Below are 18204 nucleotides of genomic sequence, written 5' to 3' on the forward strand. Positions count from 1 at the left end.
GACTGAGAAAATGCACGTGAACTCAAGTCGGAAAGCTCTAATAATACAACTCCAACACATCTTTGTAGTAATGAGAGTGTCCATGTTGTTTTCACATTCTGACTTAAAAGCACAACTCGGGAAATGAGAGCATCCGAGGAGCACTTGAATGCAATAATTACACTTGCTCTGATGGCAGCAGGTAGCCTTCCGTTAACTAAGCTAAACATGCTTAAATTAAAATGCCTAAAGCTAAACCTCCCTTGTATTCACATTTCTAAACCTGTTGTCCAACAAAAGAGAAAATTATAACCTTTTTCTTCCTTTTGTGATCTGATGAGGCTTCTTGTCACAGAATGAGGTAGAAAATATGTTCCATATGCTACTTTAAAAAGAATACATCGATTAGCAATAGATTATAAATTAGGGTGACCCATACATCCTCTTTTCCCCAGACATGTCCTCTTTTTGGACCTACAAAAATGCGTCCGGCCGGGACTTCTTAATTGCCCAAAATGTCCTGGATCTCTGACCATTGCCGCCTGCTCCCGCAACATGTGTTTCGCTCCCGCGATTTTCGTGTCTAGTCCTTTAAACAATCCAAGTAGCTGAGTCCTTAATATTTTCAAGAAACGGCTGAAAACACATCTCTTTCATATTCATTTGACCCTCTAACTCTAGCACTCTCTATTCTAATGCTTCTAATTTTATCTGCTTGTTTTTTTTTATTACAAAAATTGACCCTCTAACATTTGCACTCTCTATTCTATTTCTATTCTAATGGCCAGTCCATCATTTTTTGGGGGGATTTTATTTTATTTTTTTAATAAGTATTGGTTCAGGCACCGTTTAAGCATTCAGGCACCGTTTAGGCACCGGAACCATTTTAAAAATATCGATTTGGCACCGGTATCGAAAAAAACCCAAACGATTCCCAACCCTACAGTTTATTTAATCTTTGTTTTTGGGTCTATTTGTTAAGCCACACATTTTGTGCTTCATAATGAATGGCTATTATTTATCAAACAGCTTTTAAGTAATTATCCAAACAATACGTTAAATATGTTCCTTATCTGTTGTTGGGTGCTATTTGGTTGACCCAAAAAATGGCACCATTTGTTGGAAGAAAAACCTGGTAACCCATTAGGTTGAAGAGTGTGAAATCTGTAAAAAAATATTGGTCAAACAAATATATGTCTCTTTCTAATCACCGCATTTGGAAGGCATCCAACTTGTGTATCATGCTCAACCACACAGAGCACAGCTTTTCGCTTCTCAGAAGACATTCACAGCAATGACACTGAACAGAGAAAAGGCCTAAGGGGAAGAAAGGATGTCCTCTATTACCTTCCGTGCCATTGGAGGGAATTCACTTCACAGGTAGGAAGGGAAATACAGAGCGGTTGGGTTTGTGGCTGGGAGCGCTGTGATCTCAGCATGGAAGAGAATAGCGCATTGTGTTGCTCTGGGAAGGACTGGGAATGGGACACGGGTAGAAAGAGAAGACAGCCGCAACAGACGGAGGAGCGTTGCGTCAGAGAGCAGATTTGGGAACACAGTGATACTGGGACTGTGGGAATTGGAAGTTGAAGTAGAGCAAACAGCGCTGAAGTATTGCACACGCTCACAGGTCACGTACACACTGCAACTAAATACAGTTGTCACTCCTCCAGAACGAGTGCTTCACCTCGTTCTGTAAACACACGGTTTGGTCATTTATGGAAGTTACAGCTGCATTCTAGAACCGAATTCACTCTTGAAAACTTCAAGTAGCGACAACTACATTAACTACATTGTATGTATAGAACCGAACTGGAAAACTAGCTCAGAATTGACTCTTCCTGCTCCAACAAAACAACCTGGAAGACCTGAAGATGCATATTTACGCCAACCTTAACATTTTTTAGAGTGACTATTGTAGTTTGTACACCAGTGGCCAGTTACATAACAACTAGTGTCCGACTAGCAGTTAGCCAAGGGGAAATCAGTCTTAATTTTGCATTCAAATTAGACCAATCTATGCTTTTACGTAACTGACTTTAAAAGGTTGAACAATCTTGTACTTGTAAGATTAGTCTAAGCAGTTTATGCAACTGGCTTCAACTTTGGAATTTGAATTGAGGTAGCAAACAGGATGTGGAATTCCAATTGAAATTTATGTGTAGGAAATTTGAAATTCAAAAGTCATTTAACTGTTGTAATTACAAAAGTTGTTCAAAACCAAAAAAGTTTAAAAGGCCATGAAATGTGTATGATTTATAGGCATTACAATAGACAGACAGACAAATGTTTGAAATTCCAGCTATAGAAATATACATTTTTTCCCCATCTTATTTATTAAAATTTATGGACCAGACTGGACAAGCACTTCATTTCCCAGAATGCATTAATTTCTTCAAATTGCAATTCAGTTCATTTCACTTCCTGTCATTTCAGTTCAACTTCCTGTGGGGTTTGCGGCCATTCAATTTAAATTCACACTCATTAATTGAAAGGGAACCAATCCTTCAGTTCGGAATTTCACATAGCTCTGACATACACAAATGAAACGATACTCGCAAGCCAAATCCAAAATTGCCTTCTAGCTTAATAAGGACAGTGAGCCCATTTAAGGATATAAGGGCTGCACACAACTTATTTCAGGAGAAAAGGAGTCGTCACTACATCCTGTCAAATTCTGTGTAGCTAAAGGGGAAAGTGACAGTTCCATGGCAGGTCAGGGAATTCGATGAAAAACTATCACCGTCTTGGAACTAAATGGGTTTGGGGCACACAGTTGGTGAAGTCTCTCTCTCTTTCTGCACTCATCTATTTTCTCCATCTTTTGCTCTTTCGAAGAGCAAAAGGAAAAAAACAAAAACAAAAAAAAACACGAGTGAGCTAATAAGCATTCTCAGTGGTCCCAACTCTGACATGTAGAGAAAGGTCATTCAAGATATATTTACTTATAACAGCACAATACATTATGGGGACGGAACTCATAAAATGCAAAGAGCATACAATATAATTCACAGCGTGAGGGAAGCGCTTCATATCTCTGACAGCTTCTGCATATGTGATTGCAATCGGGTATCCAGCGCACTGCCTCGTTCAATCACAAGCCTTTAATTGAGCACAGACATTAAAGAGAGAAGCATCTGCGGGACGTCCCCATGGTCAGCGCAGACCTCAAGACGAGCTGCTATATTAAAGTGTAAATATTCGAACGGTGCCATTGCTCAAACAGCTTGTCTGAACCAGACCAAGAAGTCATTTGGTTTAATGCTTTAAGATGCAGACCCACCACAAGGGAAATTGTCTGGTGACAGCCACTATTGCTCTTAAAATGCTTCCCTGCCAAGAATCTTAAACCCATCACCTGCTATGAAAGCCTCCTAAGGGGAGCGTGCTGAGAATTTCGACCAGATGGATATCCGGCACCAACCGGAGCACTCTGGATACAGGGTCGAGTCGAGCATTCCTTGAATGTTTTGTCAATGTCGGCTAGTTTGCCAAGTGAAACAGCAGCCCGGCGATTGCCTCGCGAATCATGAATAAGTTATTGAGAGGTTTCCTTGGCGATAAGGTTCACTGACATCTTTTGGACTGTGCGATAGCTCATGCTAAACTGGAGGGGATGACAGATGGTGCTAGCCTTAGATAGCTTTGTCAGTGTCACAGCCCCCATTCCCCGCTGGGTCCTGAGCAGCCCGGACCGGGCGGCACCGGGCATGGAAAGAAACACGTGGCTGGAGTGTCTGGAGAGACGCCGGTGACAAAAAGCGAGCTCTCGATCTCCTAACTCAAATAACTACTTGCCTGCATCCCATATTTCTCCGTGACCTTAAAGGAAATGACAGCTCTCATCTGGGAGTTGGTGTCAGGTCAAAATACAATTGTTTTTCTCTTGCTACCCTTCTCCTCTACCAATGACAGAGAAAATGGATGATTGTCGGCTGGAATTCCCCATCTGTATAATGACGGTCTCACTTTTCCTTTCAACGCTGGACCTGAAACTTCATTTGAAATTAGACAAATGCCAAATGCATGCAGTCAATTGCAATACTTAAAATACTTATTTTACTTTCATAATATGACACATTTTTTCTAACTAAACCAGCATTTTTGGATTTTGATCATAGAAGTTGAAGGTCAAGTTCACCCTCTGCACAAATACCAACTTTCCAAATCCATTCCTATTTGCTATTATTGTTAACCAGCATTTTAAATGCACTGATGAAAAAAAACTGTCATTTGTATTATAAAAGTACATTTTAATGTCACATTGACAATTAAGCAGATAAACTGTTTATGTTGTGTGCAGTTCTGCTCCATTTGTCCAAATGCTACAATCTGTCAAGGTTACAGGAACGTTTCTTTCCTTATAGAGTAGCACCGATTATCAGAACATGTGGGATATCGCCCTGAAATGATGCATGGCCGTTTGGGCTCTTCTGCATGCGAAGGAGTCTCGACCTTTGTCCCAGAGCACAGAGGGGCGTCTGACCATTATTCTGCTGATCACACTGTGAAATGACCATGTCAATGGTTTTATAAAAGCACCTGACTGGAACCAGTCAAGACTGATACACAACCTTTATATATATATATATATATATATGGCCACATGTCACGTCACTTTTCACGACATGGCTGCAGCGTCAACAATACTACAGCGAGAATAAAAGTTACTCCTTCTTTCTTTGCGTGAACATTTGGGTGGCGTTATGCAAATCTTCCCACATAGTGAGAGTTTTAGGTAGGCGTGGTTAACTCTTAACTTTTATAAAGAATATCTCTTTGGATTTGAGACTTTAGTCTTTGCAACTTTACAGATCTTCTTTATGCACCAAGAGCTTGTAACACTCCAAAGAGAAAGGAAAAATTTAAATCGCATCATATGACCCCTTTAATGAACAAAATTGTTTTCATAATCTTTCATCAAAATGAATGAGAATTGTCAAATTAAATAACCATTTAAGTTTCAAGGCTTTCTAGACTTCCTAAAGTTTTTCAATAATGCAGTAATTTAAAGCTATTAAATGTTAATTTAATAAAGGTTATTGCAATAATAGCAAATATTTTAAATATTTTAAAAGAAATTACCATTGGGATACTTGAAGACATGCTCTGGATCTCAGCGTCCTGGTCAAAAAGCCTCAGAAGTGGGTTCTGCCAGTGTTTCTATAGTCCTGTAATCAACTGCAAAGTTGCATTCAAGACTGAGGCCATTCTGGTGTGTAATAGATGTACAGACATCAAAATATCATATGTATATGCGAGGCTATAAAGAACATCAGATTACAATTAAACATTCGAACTGACTCCATCAGCTGATCTATTACAGGAATGTGTCAGTTAAATAGAGATTCAGAATGGCACACAGCTAGAGCCTCATGATGAAAGTGGAACAAGCTCTCATAACAATAATGAAGTCACGATTTTATTACAGCCCAGGTCTGATAACACATTGACGCCTGAGTCTTAAGTAGTCATTTCTAACCCTTAAGCATTTGGCTAATCATTAAAACCCCATACTTTTCACTACTTCAACATTTATCGTTTCAAACGCTTTTCAATACATTTTGTCCATGTCCCCCCCCCAGCGCAATGTTAAAAATAGAACTACTATTATTGACAAGCCAAGGGTGAGACATCCATTTAGATTGAATTATACTATATCTATCAGTTGGATCAAAGTCGGGAAAATTCAATACGGAACGTATTTGAGGGGTCTTTCTTATTCACCCCTCTTACTCTCCTAGCACTTATTTTCAGATTAGGGTCCCAGTTTTCTTTCAAACACTATGAATCTTGGACCGAAAGCATTTTTTTTTTAATTCTTTACCAATTTTCTCACACTTTGCAGGGTGCTTGAGAACCTTGACAGGCACTTGGCAGGCTGAATGCCCCTTGCATCGAGGGCTCCTCTTTCATCTCCTCAAAAAACTATAGGCTTTGTGTTTTTTTTTAATTTCCTTCTTTTGGTGTGGGTAGGCATGAATCAGCTGCTCGCACTGCAACTTGAGTTAATCATGAATAATTGGCCAAGGCTACTAGTGAGGCATATGCTAAGAATGAGTGACTAATTATGCCTTTGGCTAGATGCTAGTGACCCCTCAGCCTGTTTGAGGAGTCGCAGCACGTTACTAATATGGGGGAGAGGTATAAACAAACAGGAATCCGGCTGTTTAGCTCCACTCGCCCAATTACAAGGATCCAATTAGAGAACAGCATCCCAGAGCCAGTAATACAATTTATGACCAAGGCGGGGATTTTATCTGCGAAAACTAAGCCCGCCAGACGTAATCTCAACAGCCACGCCATCTTTAATTTGGTGTATGGACTATTCTAGGTCTTTTGCACACTGCAAACTCATTTGGCCAAGAAAAAAGAAAACAATTTATGATGCTGTCAGCTTTCACTGCACTCCGTCTAGTCATTTCTGAATGTGAGAACAAATCCTATTTGAACAGCCCCTAATTCAAAATGAGCAAATAACGTTCTGATGTAAAACCAAAAGAGTATTTTTCTATAAAACATAGTATTATTAAACCTAATATTATTAAAGACAAGATGTTAAGATATTCTCAATAGATCTGCAAAGGTTGCCAGTGCTAAATATATATGTAAACAATCATTGTAACTATGGAGGACCAAACCTGCAGAAATTAAAAATAAATAAATACACAAATAAATAAATAAGTGTATAAATAATAACACATTAAAAGTTATAAAAAATTGTTTAACTAGAACTAAAATAACTAAAACTACAACTAATAAATTAAAACATAAATAAAAGAAAAAAAATTAATTTAATAACTAAAAGATGTTTTTTTTTAAATAAAATTGGCAAAAACACAACACTCAAAAAAAATTACTAAAATTAAAATTAAAACAGAAAATGTAAAATCTTATTCAAAATATTTTTAAAAAAAATAACAGTATATCTATGATAGTAAAATGACACTGATGCAAAGTGCACATTGGTTACTGCATTTCTCAATAAAAAATAAGTTTCCTACCAATCCATCCAGCATGTGATCTTTCTCCAACACTTTAATGTTACCAATGTCCTTCAGAAAGACTGGGCAAAGAGCAGCTCCATCTAAAATTGGAGCAGCGCTGAGTGCCAGTTGCCAAACTCAGCGGGATGCTTTTAAGGCCTGAGGCTGGCACAATCATCTCAATTTTTTATTCTTTTTATTTATTTGTATTTTTCAACTGCAGTCTGGACAAGTGCGTAGCAGTCTGCCAGTCAGTGTACAGCCAGAGAAAACTCTGAGTATGGTACACACAGACACTGTTTTAAATACGACTCAGGAGAGACTTTGTTTGCTGGCTAATTAGCCGAGTGCACACTGGTTTCTCGGCCGGCATTGTTATAATTGAAGCCGGTTTATGCCGTTGACCTTTTTTTCAGCTGCATGTTCTGCATCTGCAGTTTTTATTGGTGCAAATTTTATGCAAGGACATGTTTTTTAATGTCTTGCTTGTAATGTTGTTTGTGCTTGCTTGTGTGTGTGTGTGTGTGTGTGTGTGTGTGTGTGCCGTACACCAGACACACATTTGCAATTCAGGACTGACTGCTGCTTTTTTAGTTTTGTATTTTCCTTGGAGCCTTTCTTTGAAGACGTGAAATGATCATTTCTGCACTCTGTTGACCGTTCCTTCACGACACCATCAAGGCTCACACTGTATGCATTTATGGCCTTCAATCTTTGCCTTTAAAGAGAGATTCCATTTCCAAAGAGAAAGACATTGACGTAACTCCTATTCCTATGAACCATGCTTCCTGCATCAAAGTACCTTTAAAACACAACCAAACATTACATAGAAAAGTACAAAAAGTACAAAACTTCACCTCATAAAAATCTAAAAAAATAAAAATAAAAAAAGACATGAAAATGAGACACTAATATCTTTTAATCTAATGAACCATTTCCTTGGATGCATCCATACATCCACCCATATTTTTCTAACATGTGAGTCACAAAAAATATACTCAGGCTGAATGTAGTTTTGCATAAATCTTATGAGCTTCCTTTGTATGGTGTGTTGTAAGCCATCATCACCCCTGATACACATTTTGTATTTAAATAAACGTATAATTTGTATAATAAAAATAAAAAAAACGTAAAAAAGGCTCAAATATGAAATTAAAAAATAAATTATAAATGCATAAAATATAAAATAAAATTATTATTATTATTATATTTGATAATATAAAACATCTATTTGTTCCATTTGTTTTGGATGCTAACGACTTCTAATAAATCCAATAAACCATATTTGACGAACACTCTGCCCTTGAATGGGTTTCCAAGACAAAGACAAAGTGTTGAGGTGACCGCAGCAGGTGTCTGGTGACAAAGGATAGTACTGAAAACTGCCCTTAATGAAACAGGCCTTTATAAAGGGCCAAATAAGAACAGTGCTTATCCAGCAAAAGTGCTGCTAGATGGAGTGTAAAGTGCACACATTTTCCATGACGCCACAGTAATGAGGTTTTATATTGGTCTGGCACCTAACTCGCAGCCCACCAGCCCCTCTTTAGATCTACTCCTTCTCCATACCGTTTCATCTCTGTCTGTTTCTCCGTTCATCTCGACTGCCAAAACAGACCTGCTGAACACAAAGTATCTTCATGTTCAACCATAATCAGACTTCCCATCTTTCCTTGTTCTGATGTTAATGCACAAAGCCTTTGCTTCAATTCTCTCTGGATTTTATTGGGTATGTTTAATTGGTATATTAGTTTTTAAATAAGTTTACGTTTTTTTTTTTTAAAGTCTCACCGGCTCACCAAGGCTGCATTTATTTGATCAAAAATACATTAAAACAATAATATTTTGAAATATTATTAGTCTTCAGTGTCACATGATCCTCATTCTAATATGCTGATTTGAAAACAGCTGTGCTGCTTAATATTTTTGTGTAATATTCATGTCTTTACGATCACTTTTGATCAATTCAATGCATCCTTGCTGAATAAAAACATTAATTTCTTTATATATTATAAAACTTTTGAACAGTAGCGTACATCTTTTTTAGTTACAACACAAATAAAAGAATAACTATCTTATTAACTATATTAAAACAATGTCTGATTCCTATGTGCTTTCTGTTAAGACCAGTCTTAATTAGCTTAAAGTTTTGTAAAATATCATCTCACTGATTAAAAAAAAACAAAAAAAAAAACTTGTAAGAACATTTCAGTAGCCGCTCCCGTTTAATAACATGACCTCATTACTATATGACATTATTCTTCTGCTTTTCGCAAATCAGGAGTCAAAACTCAAATCGATAGCGCGGCAGTGGGGAGATTAAATTAAGCATGGCACAAACTGATTAGCTCATTTCATTTCATCTCAGAAACTCTGCCAGAACGCCATACAGACAGATGCTACACCCGTTCAGCCTGGAAAACTCGCTTAGCATTCCTCCCCTTCTTGACCAAATCATGGACTTACATGTGTTCTGGCTCACAGCTGTTCTTATGAATCTATCTGCGGTGGAAAATAAAAGCACTAATCGCTGCAAGTCAGCTAATTTTTGCTGAAACATGATGAAGTGTTGCCTTAAGTATTAATAAAGTGTAGGTAAGTCATGTGCATTAATCATGGTGTTCCTCAAGGGTCCGTCCTCGGAATCTTGGAATTTATCCGATTCTCCAACCGGTCCAGAGGAAACGCAGACCATACTACACACACACACACACACACACACATGCAAATTAATAAATAAAATAAAAATGAAAAGCAAGGACTCTAAAGCCCACCAATACTTTATCATGGTCACAGTGGCCATCAGACAACGTGCTCCTAGGGAGTCCACCTCACCGCCGGCCAATAAAGAAAGCCGACATGGTGCAGATTACCAAATGATGCTCCAGCATACATAATAGAGATCATGGAACATCTCAAACGCACAGTTTCTCTCTGCACACTAATTAAATCAATGGAGAGACCTGGTAGAGAGAGAGAGAGAGACAGAGAGAGAGACTGGTTGGTGAAATAATGAAGCGCTTTAAAAATGATCTGTGCTACTGTGGGACCCGCCGGCCCAGACAGACTTGAGTCGTGGAGGAATATGCAATATACAACCCAAATAGGCGAGGTATATTAATCTTGGCATGCCTCTGAGCTCCGGCTAAATGAGATGGTCCCTGCGCAACTGCCTCAAATTTTGATTCCCCCCGCCCCCCTCTTTTTTTCCATAGATTGGTGTCCGTAGTCCTCATTGATTTAATGTTTAAAGCTCTCTTCCTCCCTGTACCTGGTTTGGAATTACAATGGAGTCTGACAAAGCAAACTGAGGAGACTCTGTATCTTCACAAGAGGCGTCAGCGTGAAGCATGGAGACGGATACCCATGCAAATACATATTCCTTACAACCGTCTGGCATCTTAGCACACCGACTGAGGGGAAACGAACGCATGACACAGACGGCCAGGTTTACTGTCATAAGAGTCATTTAGGAGCTTTAGGATTACATCAAACCTCGATTTCTGACATCTTTTGTCACAAAAGGCGTGTTTAATGAGCGAGGATTCTCTTGTCGGGCAGCTTCTGTTATTAAACCCCGTTATTATAACGGGGTTTGTAAAGATTACTTGAGCTTTAAAAGCAAAGAGCATCTTTGAAGTGCATAGTATTTATGATGGTTCTCACAACCGTCACTCGTTTTTTTCCCAAGCGCAAAATAAATATTTCATATTCGGCAAAGTTACTGAGCTGTGGCGAGCGAGGCAGACCTGACACGCGTTTCTGTTTGGCGGGGGATGAAGTCGAAGTCGCTTCATGAGAGGCGATCTGATCACATCACAAGAGACCTCACGCTAATATTTGATTTCTTCCAGCTTTGCTGCCCAACAAAGCTGGTTATGACTACGCATATGCATACATCATCTCACGTGACTCGATTAAACAATTATATGCTTGAACTGAATTTCAAAAACTAGTAAAACTACACTACAATGTGCTTTCCTGCATGAAAATAAAAGTTTGTCATTTCAGTTTCTAGTGTAGGAAGTAGACGTAATAACGTATAATACCTTATCAAACAAAACATATATAATGCGCATAAAAACATATAGTTTTACATTTTCATTTGCACGATAGGCGATTTTGTTTGAGCATAGGTGATGCTAGCAGGCTAATCACCTTGTAGGTAGCTTAATTAAGCAAAGAAAAGCTTTGGTTACATACAATAATAAGTTAAAAAGATAATTAATTTTGAATAATTTAACCTCGAAAGGCCCTATATAAAACATAATATAATAATAATATAAATTATTATTATTTCATTATACATCTCATAATTTGAGATATTTTCTATGTGAAATAAATGTTATATATATATTAAATATATAATATACTTGTAAAGGTTTGTATTAAAATATTTTGGAGCATATCAATTACTCAGGGACTGAATGGAGTTCCCATTCAAAGTCCTTTCAGCCAATGGGATCACTTTGTGGGTCTTCAGTGGCCAGACTGAATTGTTCATAACACAGCACCACATCAGTACAGCTTGTACTAAACCTGAATGAGTGCACGAGAAGCATATTATAGTTTGGCATGTCTCTGAACAAGGTCAGAGCAAGCAAACCTCTGCTACCGCCGCAGAGACAAACACTTGTGATGTGCTGTTATTGACTCTGGCTTACTTATATGTTTTTCCTTTCCTGCTAAAAGGTTGAGTGAGGTACTTGTCGATGATAAGACAAGTAGTATATCACAACGATTTATTAAATCCATCTTCCCCCGGAGAGAGAACAAACACAATGTGTACTATTTACCAGAGCTACTCAAAGAGCAAAGATGAATGATGCGGAAAGAGCTTCCTCTCAGGTAAAAGGCAGATAGTATCGTGAACAGAGCAGGGCATTGTAATCAAAACTATCTGACCTCTATCTGTAGCTCCGTACACAGGAGGGCCCCGGCCCGATGGGACATATACGTTGAAAAGAGGACATCAGTCATATGGGTCAGTCTGACCTAACGGCTTAGCTGTACAGCAAGGTTATATGAATACAGCCTCAAAAGACTAAGTGTCCGCGAGGAAAGCGTTAAGAGGTCGAGGTGCATTATGAAGGATCCGACCCCTGTGTGCAGCTTAGACGAATCTCTCTGATCTATTGTTCAAAACGCCTGCTGTTTGCTTTGTGACAGGCTCTATTTGAAACCTATCTGCACCGGTACTGCGGCATAAAACAATGGGGCAATTTGTTTTACCTTATCTCACAAACGAGCGATGCACCTTCGAGTGACAGCATCTTTATGCTGCGTCGTAGCGTTGCCGCAAAGCGGAACATTAATACACAAAGCTAATTGATGGCAATTGTAAGTAGGTGCACGGCACAGTCATATTGGAGAGGCTTTGAAAATTGTCACAGGAGAGGGTTTGTATGGGGCTGATGATTGTGTGTGAAATAATAGCTGGCTCGGGGTCTTGGCTGTTTCTAGGTGTTGTCGGAAATTGAAAACTGCCGAGGCATTTCAACATCAACCCCTCATATTATGGAGTGGCTTTCTGCGTTGTTTTCTGCATGCAGCATTATTCTGCAGCGAGGATATTTCCCAAAATGCTGGATTACCAAGGTTTACCATCAGTTTTGGACATATTTACATAAGATTAAAAAAACTTAAAAACACATGAAAACATGCCTTATTTCACAACAAAACTAAAAGGGGAAAAAAATTAATTCTTTTTTTGCAAGAAGAAGGGCCAAGTCTGCCACTGAAAAATTGTGTAATTGTGACTTTATTAATATTTCACAATATTTTCTTCTCAGAATTGTGCAGGGAAAAAGTCCAAATTGTAAGATATAAACTCACAATTTAATTAAAGAATTAAAAAAAAACATGATTATTTATAAATACTTGATTTGGCAAAGTTGTTTAAGTGTTTAACTAATATAATAATATCTCACGATTTTTGAAAAATATTAAATTTTCTTTCTTTCTTTTGATTTTATGATGGAATATGTCCCACAAAATGTTTTTGACCGATTCAACCCTGAGCATACAATAATAAAGAAATCTACTGAAATCCATCTGATTGCTGATTGAATATCAAACTGTCCATTCATACCCAGAAAATCTGATAAACTGTGTACAAAACATAATTAGCAATAATTAGTGATGTTGGAATGCATAATTTAGGACTCCACTGATTTAGATTTTGCAATTAACTGTTCTTAATTAAACTTGATGGTGAATGGCATCAGTAGGTTTATAATACAAGATGCACGTGGCTTAATAAAGTCGGTAAAGCACTGCGGCCTGCTTATACTGTACCTGACACTTAATTTTCCTTAACTAATGCAGAGCTTAGCATCATGACAAAATGGTGCTGCACCGCCAAAACTACTGCACCAAACCTTCTCTGGCTTCCTGAACCCTCACAAAAGAGGACACACTAGCTGTCATACTGATGAGCCGTCCTTGAATGCTGTTCACATCATAGTGCACCTGTCACGCTGGCCTCATGTACGTGACGGCAGAGCTCAGAGCAGATAAAAAAAAACAGCTGTCTGGATCGCCGTCCTGATTGTGTTCACAGGACAGGCCTGGATGCGGAGGTCAGACCCGACGAGGGCTTATTAAGGTCAGCTGTCACAGCCCTGTGTGTGTGTTTACCCAATCACTTCAGTGCGAGTTGGATGCTGGCTTGTTATCTGGATGATTTAGGATTGGGATATGGTCAGGAATGAATAAACTATAAGATGAGCAGTTGATTCCTCTGTCATCTGTTAAGCAGGAGAGACAATTTCTGCCATCAAAGTCTTGATGACAAGGATAGACCAACCGCTCTAGTCAGCTTTTACTACAATTCAGCTCTGCCGTATTAATTTACATGGTATCAATAAGTGGTCTAAATAATCAAATTGAAGTGAAATTATTTTGGAACTGAAACTAATAACAATAAAAAAAGCTAAATATAGGCCCATTAATCAGCTGAAAGCTAGTATCAATTCACTGAGAGAAAAAAAAAAAAAGCTAATTCACATAACTCACAAATTCCATCAAAGAGAATATGTCTGAAAAATAAACAGAATATATATAAAAAAAAAAAAAAAAGGATAACATTCCTTCTATAACTTTGGGGAGATTGGGGGAGAAAGTGTAAATATTGACAAATAAATAAACCACACTGATGCATGGAAGCTAGTTTCCACCACATGACAAAAAAATAAAAAGCAAATTTTTTTATTTTTCTGCAAGTAAAAAGTCAAAATTGATATATAAAATTAGAACGTGAGATACAAAGTCAGAATTGAGAGACATAAACTCAGAATTGAAAGAAAAAAAGTCAGAATTGTGATACATAAACTCAGAATTACTACTTTTTATCTCACAATTCTGACTTTATCTACTTTATCATCTCACAATTACATTTGTTATCCCATGGTGGAAACAAGCCTCCATACGGATGCACATGACTAACTAAAGCAAACATAACAGGGAAAATAATAATAACAAGGAAATAATGATGGGAGAAATAAAAGATGAAATGGTTACCAAGGTTATGATGGAGGTCAAGGTTCAGATGACGAGTTCAAAAAAACTGGGAAACCACAATGGCAGATGCTCTGTCGTCTCTGAAGGAAACAAAAGTACAGGGAAAATGAATGAATGAGCCATCACACTGGGCAAAGACAGCTTTATGAAAGCATACAGTCCAGAAGGAGCAGGCCTACAACTGAGATTAGTTGCCATTAGCACAGCAAGATAACAAACAAACATTGTCAACAATAGGTCAGTTAGGGAGGGAAGTACTCGGTGCTCAAAAGGGAAAGCGGCCTCATTAGCTGAACACTACATTTAAATTGGCTGCTTTATGAACACAAGCGCTCTGGTCAATTTATGCACGTTTCCCGCTTTTGTCCTTCCCGTGCTACACATGCTCCGCTAGCCCATTATAAATTACCTTTGAGATTTACTGTAAGAAACAACTCTTTGTTTTTCATCTTAAACCCACTGAGAACATTAAAAGTTACTTATCGCATGGATAAGCTGGAATTTTTCCTGTGCCTTTTTTTCCCCCCACAATGTTCTAACATAATGAAATGAACATAAATTATGTTCAAGTCTAATCAGAAATTGCTCCTCAAACAGGGAATACGCTGCTTGACGTAATTATTGAACTCGCCTGGAATGTTTTGGGCATGCGATTATTTTTCGTTTTAATGTGTTTTTAATTGTAGCTGTGTTCTTATCTTCCCGTGTAGATTAGCATCAAGCCATTTATTTGCACAACAAACCGACCGTGTGTTAAGAGCGCAGCTAGCCCACCTCCTGGACACGGTCAGGCCTTTGATTCCAGAGCCGGCATGGAGCCGCATGCTAATGAACCCTTGCGGCAGCTAAAATACGATTAGCCTGAGCGCCGCTCTTACGTTTACCAGTCCTGAAGCACACGGCAACTGCGAAAGAACAATAAAATGACCCAAGACTGCTTGCTGGCATTTTTCGCCCTGTCTTTTTTCAGACAACGTTTTGTCACCAGCGAAAAGCCATCAGCAAAATGAGATAGTGTTTACAGGGCGAACCGGATGAAAAACAGCTCCAGTAATGTCTCCCGTTCAGTGGACTAGAAGTGTTCCTCGCCGATATGCGGAGAAGCTTTAATGGGAAGAAAAAAGACGAATGCTCTCGGCATAATTACAACGGTTTCGGTGTGCGTAATTGTGATGGTTTCTTACACCCAAACAGAAGTGCTAACAAAAGCAGTCTATTGTTCTTGGCCCTTCAACAAAAATCCCCCCTCATCTAATGATTCAGGAATCTCATTTTCCCGCACCTAATGATTGTGAACAGAAAAGGTTCTGCACAGTAATAGCCCGCTTCGTCGTAAATAAGCACGGAAACAATCATGATGAGGGAATTATTCCATGTGAGATCCGGCGACTAAAACATAAGCAACAGCAAGATTAGCAGGTGTCCTTGAGATAGTTTTCCACCTCGCAGCAACTGCGAAAATAAAAGATCAGCAGAGTACACAAAATTAAAGCAATAAGGAAATGTGTTTCGTACTTCACTTACATAAGAATTTGCTGAATCATCCAGGCCGCCCTGCCTACTACTATTCATTTCATTACCGCAACAGTGTTCATTAGAATCAAATGCATGCATACAGTAATTTAAGAAGCGCCATAAAGGTGGTTAGAAAGCATGAAAATGAAAGCACGGTGAGAATGCAAGTGCTTATGTTGGCCTGATGGGAGCAACTTCCCTCCAGCGAGCTGCTCTTCAATGGTGTATATGTTCAAATTACTCTCCCACTTACCCTCCGACCAATCTCCGAGATTGTATTAGGGTGACTTTTACAAACACGGACTCCGGATCAGAGAAGACATGAACATTCATCAGCACGGGCCTTTCACGTGACGTCACGTGAGGAGCTCATTTTAGCCCATGCAGTTTCTCAAGTACAAGAGCACACGAGGCGCAATTACCCGTCCATTGGGAAATACAATCTGAATAGCTCATCAATACTTGTTACTTCTGTACGACACTGAAGCTAGATTTATTCATTCCCTCCCTAAACTCCCCCGGATGTGCACTTTGAACACAGCCGTTGTGTGGAAGCGCTGGATAATTAAGCATGTTTGCTAGGTTTATCTTCGTGGTTTGACAGTGCATGCCTCTCTCTTTTACCCAGAAGTGCTCGACTTTAACTGAGAGAGTTAAAGGTGTTTTAGCAGAAGGGATCGAAGGGTCAGGCATAAAAAAAGGGGCCAAAAATCCCAAGGCATTTTGGCATATCTTCCCAATGGCGTGACCTGTCTTAGAGAATGCAAATCGCCTTAGGGAGTGACAGCAAGATCTGTAGGTCAAGATGGCAAGGGATGTCCCAGCTTGACTGGACATGTGTCTGCCACTGAGATGGATCCCAAAGGGTCAGGGGTTTGGCTCTCAAAAGTGATCCGCATGCTCAATATGGCCATCAAGAGGTGAGTGACCTTTGAAATAGTCGGGATCCGGAAGTAAACAAACACTAAACTTTTAAAGACAGACCAACTGTGAGCTGCGAGGTTGTTAATCGATGCTTCTTTTGAAGCAATCAGCCAGCATTTCAAATAATTTTTTAAATAATCACGTTTAACATTGGAATTTTTGGTGAAAAACTACTTTACCCATGATTCTGCACAGAAACCTCCACCAATCAGAGAATCGAAACAAGCAAATCAAGCCAAGAGCTCTTTTAATTGCCCATCCAATCCCGTGAAGCACTGCGGATGACATAATCCCTATATACTCTCAAACGGTTTAAATATTTGAATGCATATTTTCCAATAAATGTAATGTGGATGGTTTAGTTCATTGCTTTTAACTCTTAAATGAAAATTTAAATGGGAAAATTATATCCGGAACCAAAGCCGCTGAAAAGTGGATGGCCACTGTTGCGATCTATAGATTATAGTTTACCAGGACCTAAGATGCTTTAACTATCATGACTAGCATGCTACCTGACCATTTCAGCAGGGGAGTGTTTAAATTCAACCGTCAAGTCCTCCTGAGTCTATATTCTGGGCAAAAGGACGTCTGTTTTAGTCCCACAATGACCACAGATGTTAGAAAGCAATTGTGTTTTAACTCAACCTGTACCCAATAATATAGCTTAATAATAAGTACACAATAATATAGCTTGGCTGTCCACTCAGAGCAACTACAATACTCCAACAGCGCCATATACAGTAGAAGGCAATTCCCGCACAATAGTAGTGCTATAAAAGATGGATTTTGAAGCTCTGTCAATATTCCTGCTCTGGGAGGAAGTACTGTTACTTTTAGAAGGATATAAAAGAGCCCTAAATCCTAAAACCATGTGAGTGGGGATTTGAAGTGATGTGGCTTCACGTTTGTCGCTGGTGGGGGATGGAGCAACCTGTCACTCAGGACACCCACTTCAGGTCTTTATATAATATATATAAAAAAATGTTCATACACAGCTTGAGTAGCAAGATTGTGTTCAGTTTTAACTCTTTCTTTCATTTTGTATTTTTGGGTAAGAATAAGAAGCACTTCATCCGGTACTTAGTGTCTTTCATTCCAACATAAGAAAACATTTCTGGAATCTGCATCTGACATAGAATTTAGATGTATTTACACAGTTTAATGTAGGCCTGTCTCAGAGGGGACATGGATGCATTTAAACTGCAGTTACAGATGAATAAATAGGCCTAATGTTTTGTTTTTAACATAAAACATTGAATACTGATATCTGAAATTATTT

At 38.7% G+C, this 18204-nt stretch overlaps 1 protein-coding gene across 7 annotated transcripts in view; it reads right to left on the minus strand.

Annotated features, from left to right (window-relative positions):
• LOC107751174 (calmodulin-binding transcription activator 1-like) overlaps positions 1–18204 on the minus strand; it is a 324185-nt gene that overhangs the window by 234755 nt on the left and 71226 nt on the right. Inside the window, exon 1 of one of the 7 annotated variants that reach the window (XM_016566812.1) lies at positions 14487–14501. The exons of the other annotated variants lie outside the window; for them this stretch is intronic. The gene's annotated coding sequence lies outside the window, so the exon portion shown is untranslated. Of the gene's footprint in view, positions 1–14486; positions 14502–18204 lie in introns of those variants that run through there. 7 annotated transcript variants of the gene reach the window in all.

The sequence above is a fragment of the Sinocyclocheilus rhinocerous genome, unplaced genomic scaffold (assembly GCF_001515625.1).
Source record: "Sinocyclocheilus rhinocerous isolate Xijiao unplaced genomic scaffold, SAMN03320098_v1.1 scaffold362, whole genome shotgun sequence".
NCBI classification, from domain to species: domain Eukaryota; kingdom Metazoa; phylum Chordata; class Actinopteri; order Cypriniformes; family Cyprinidae; genus Sinocyclocheilus; species Sinocyclocheilus rhinocerous.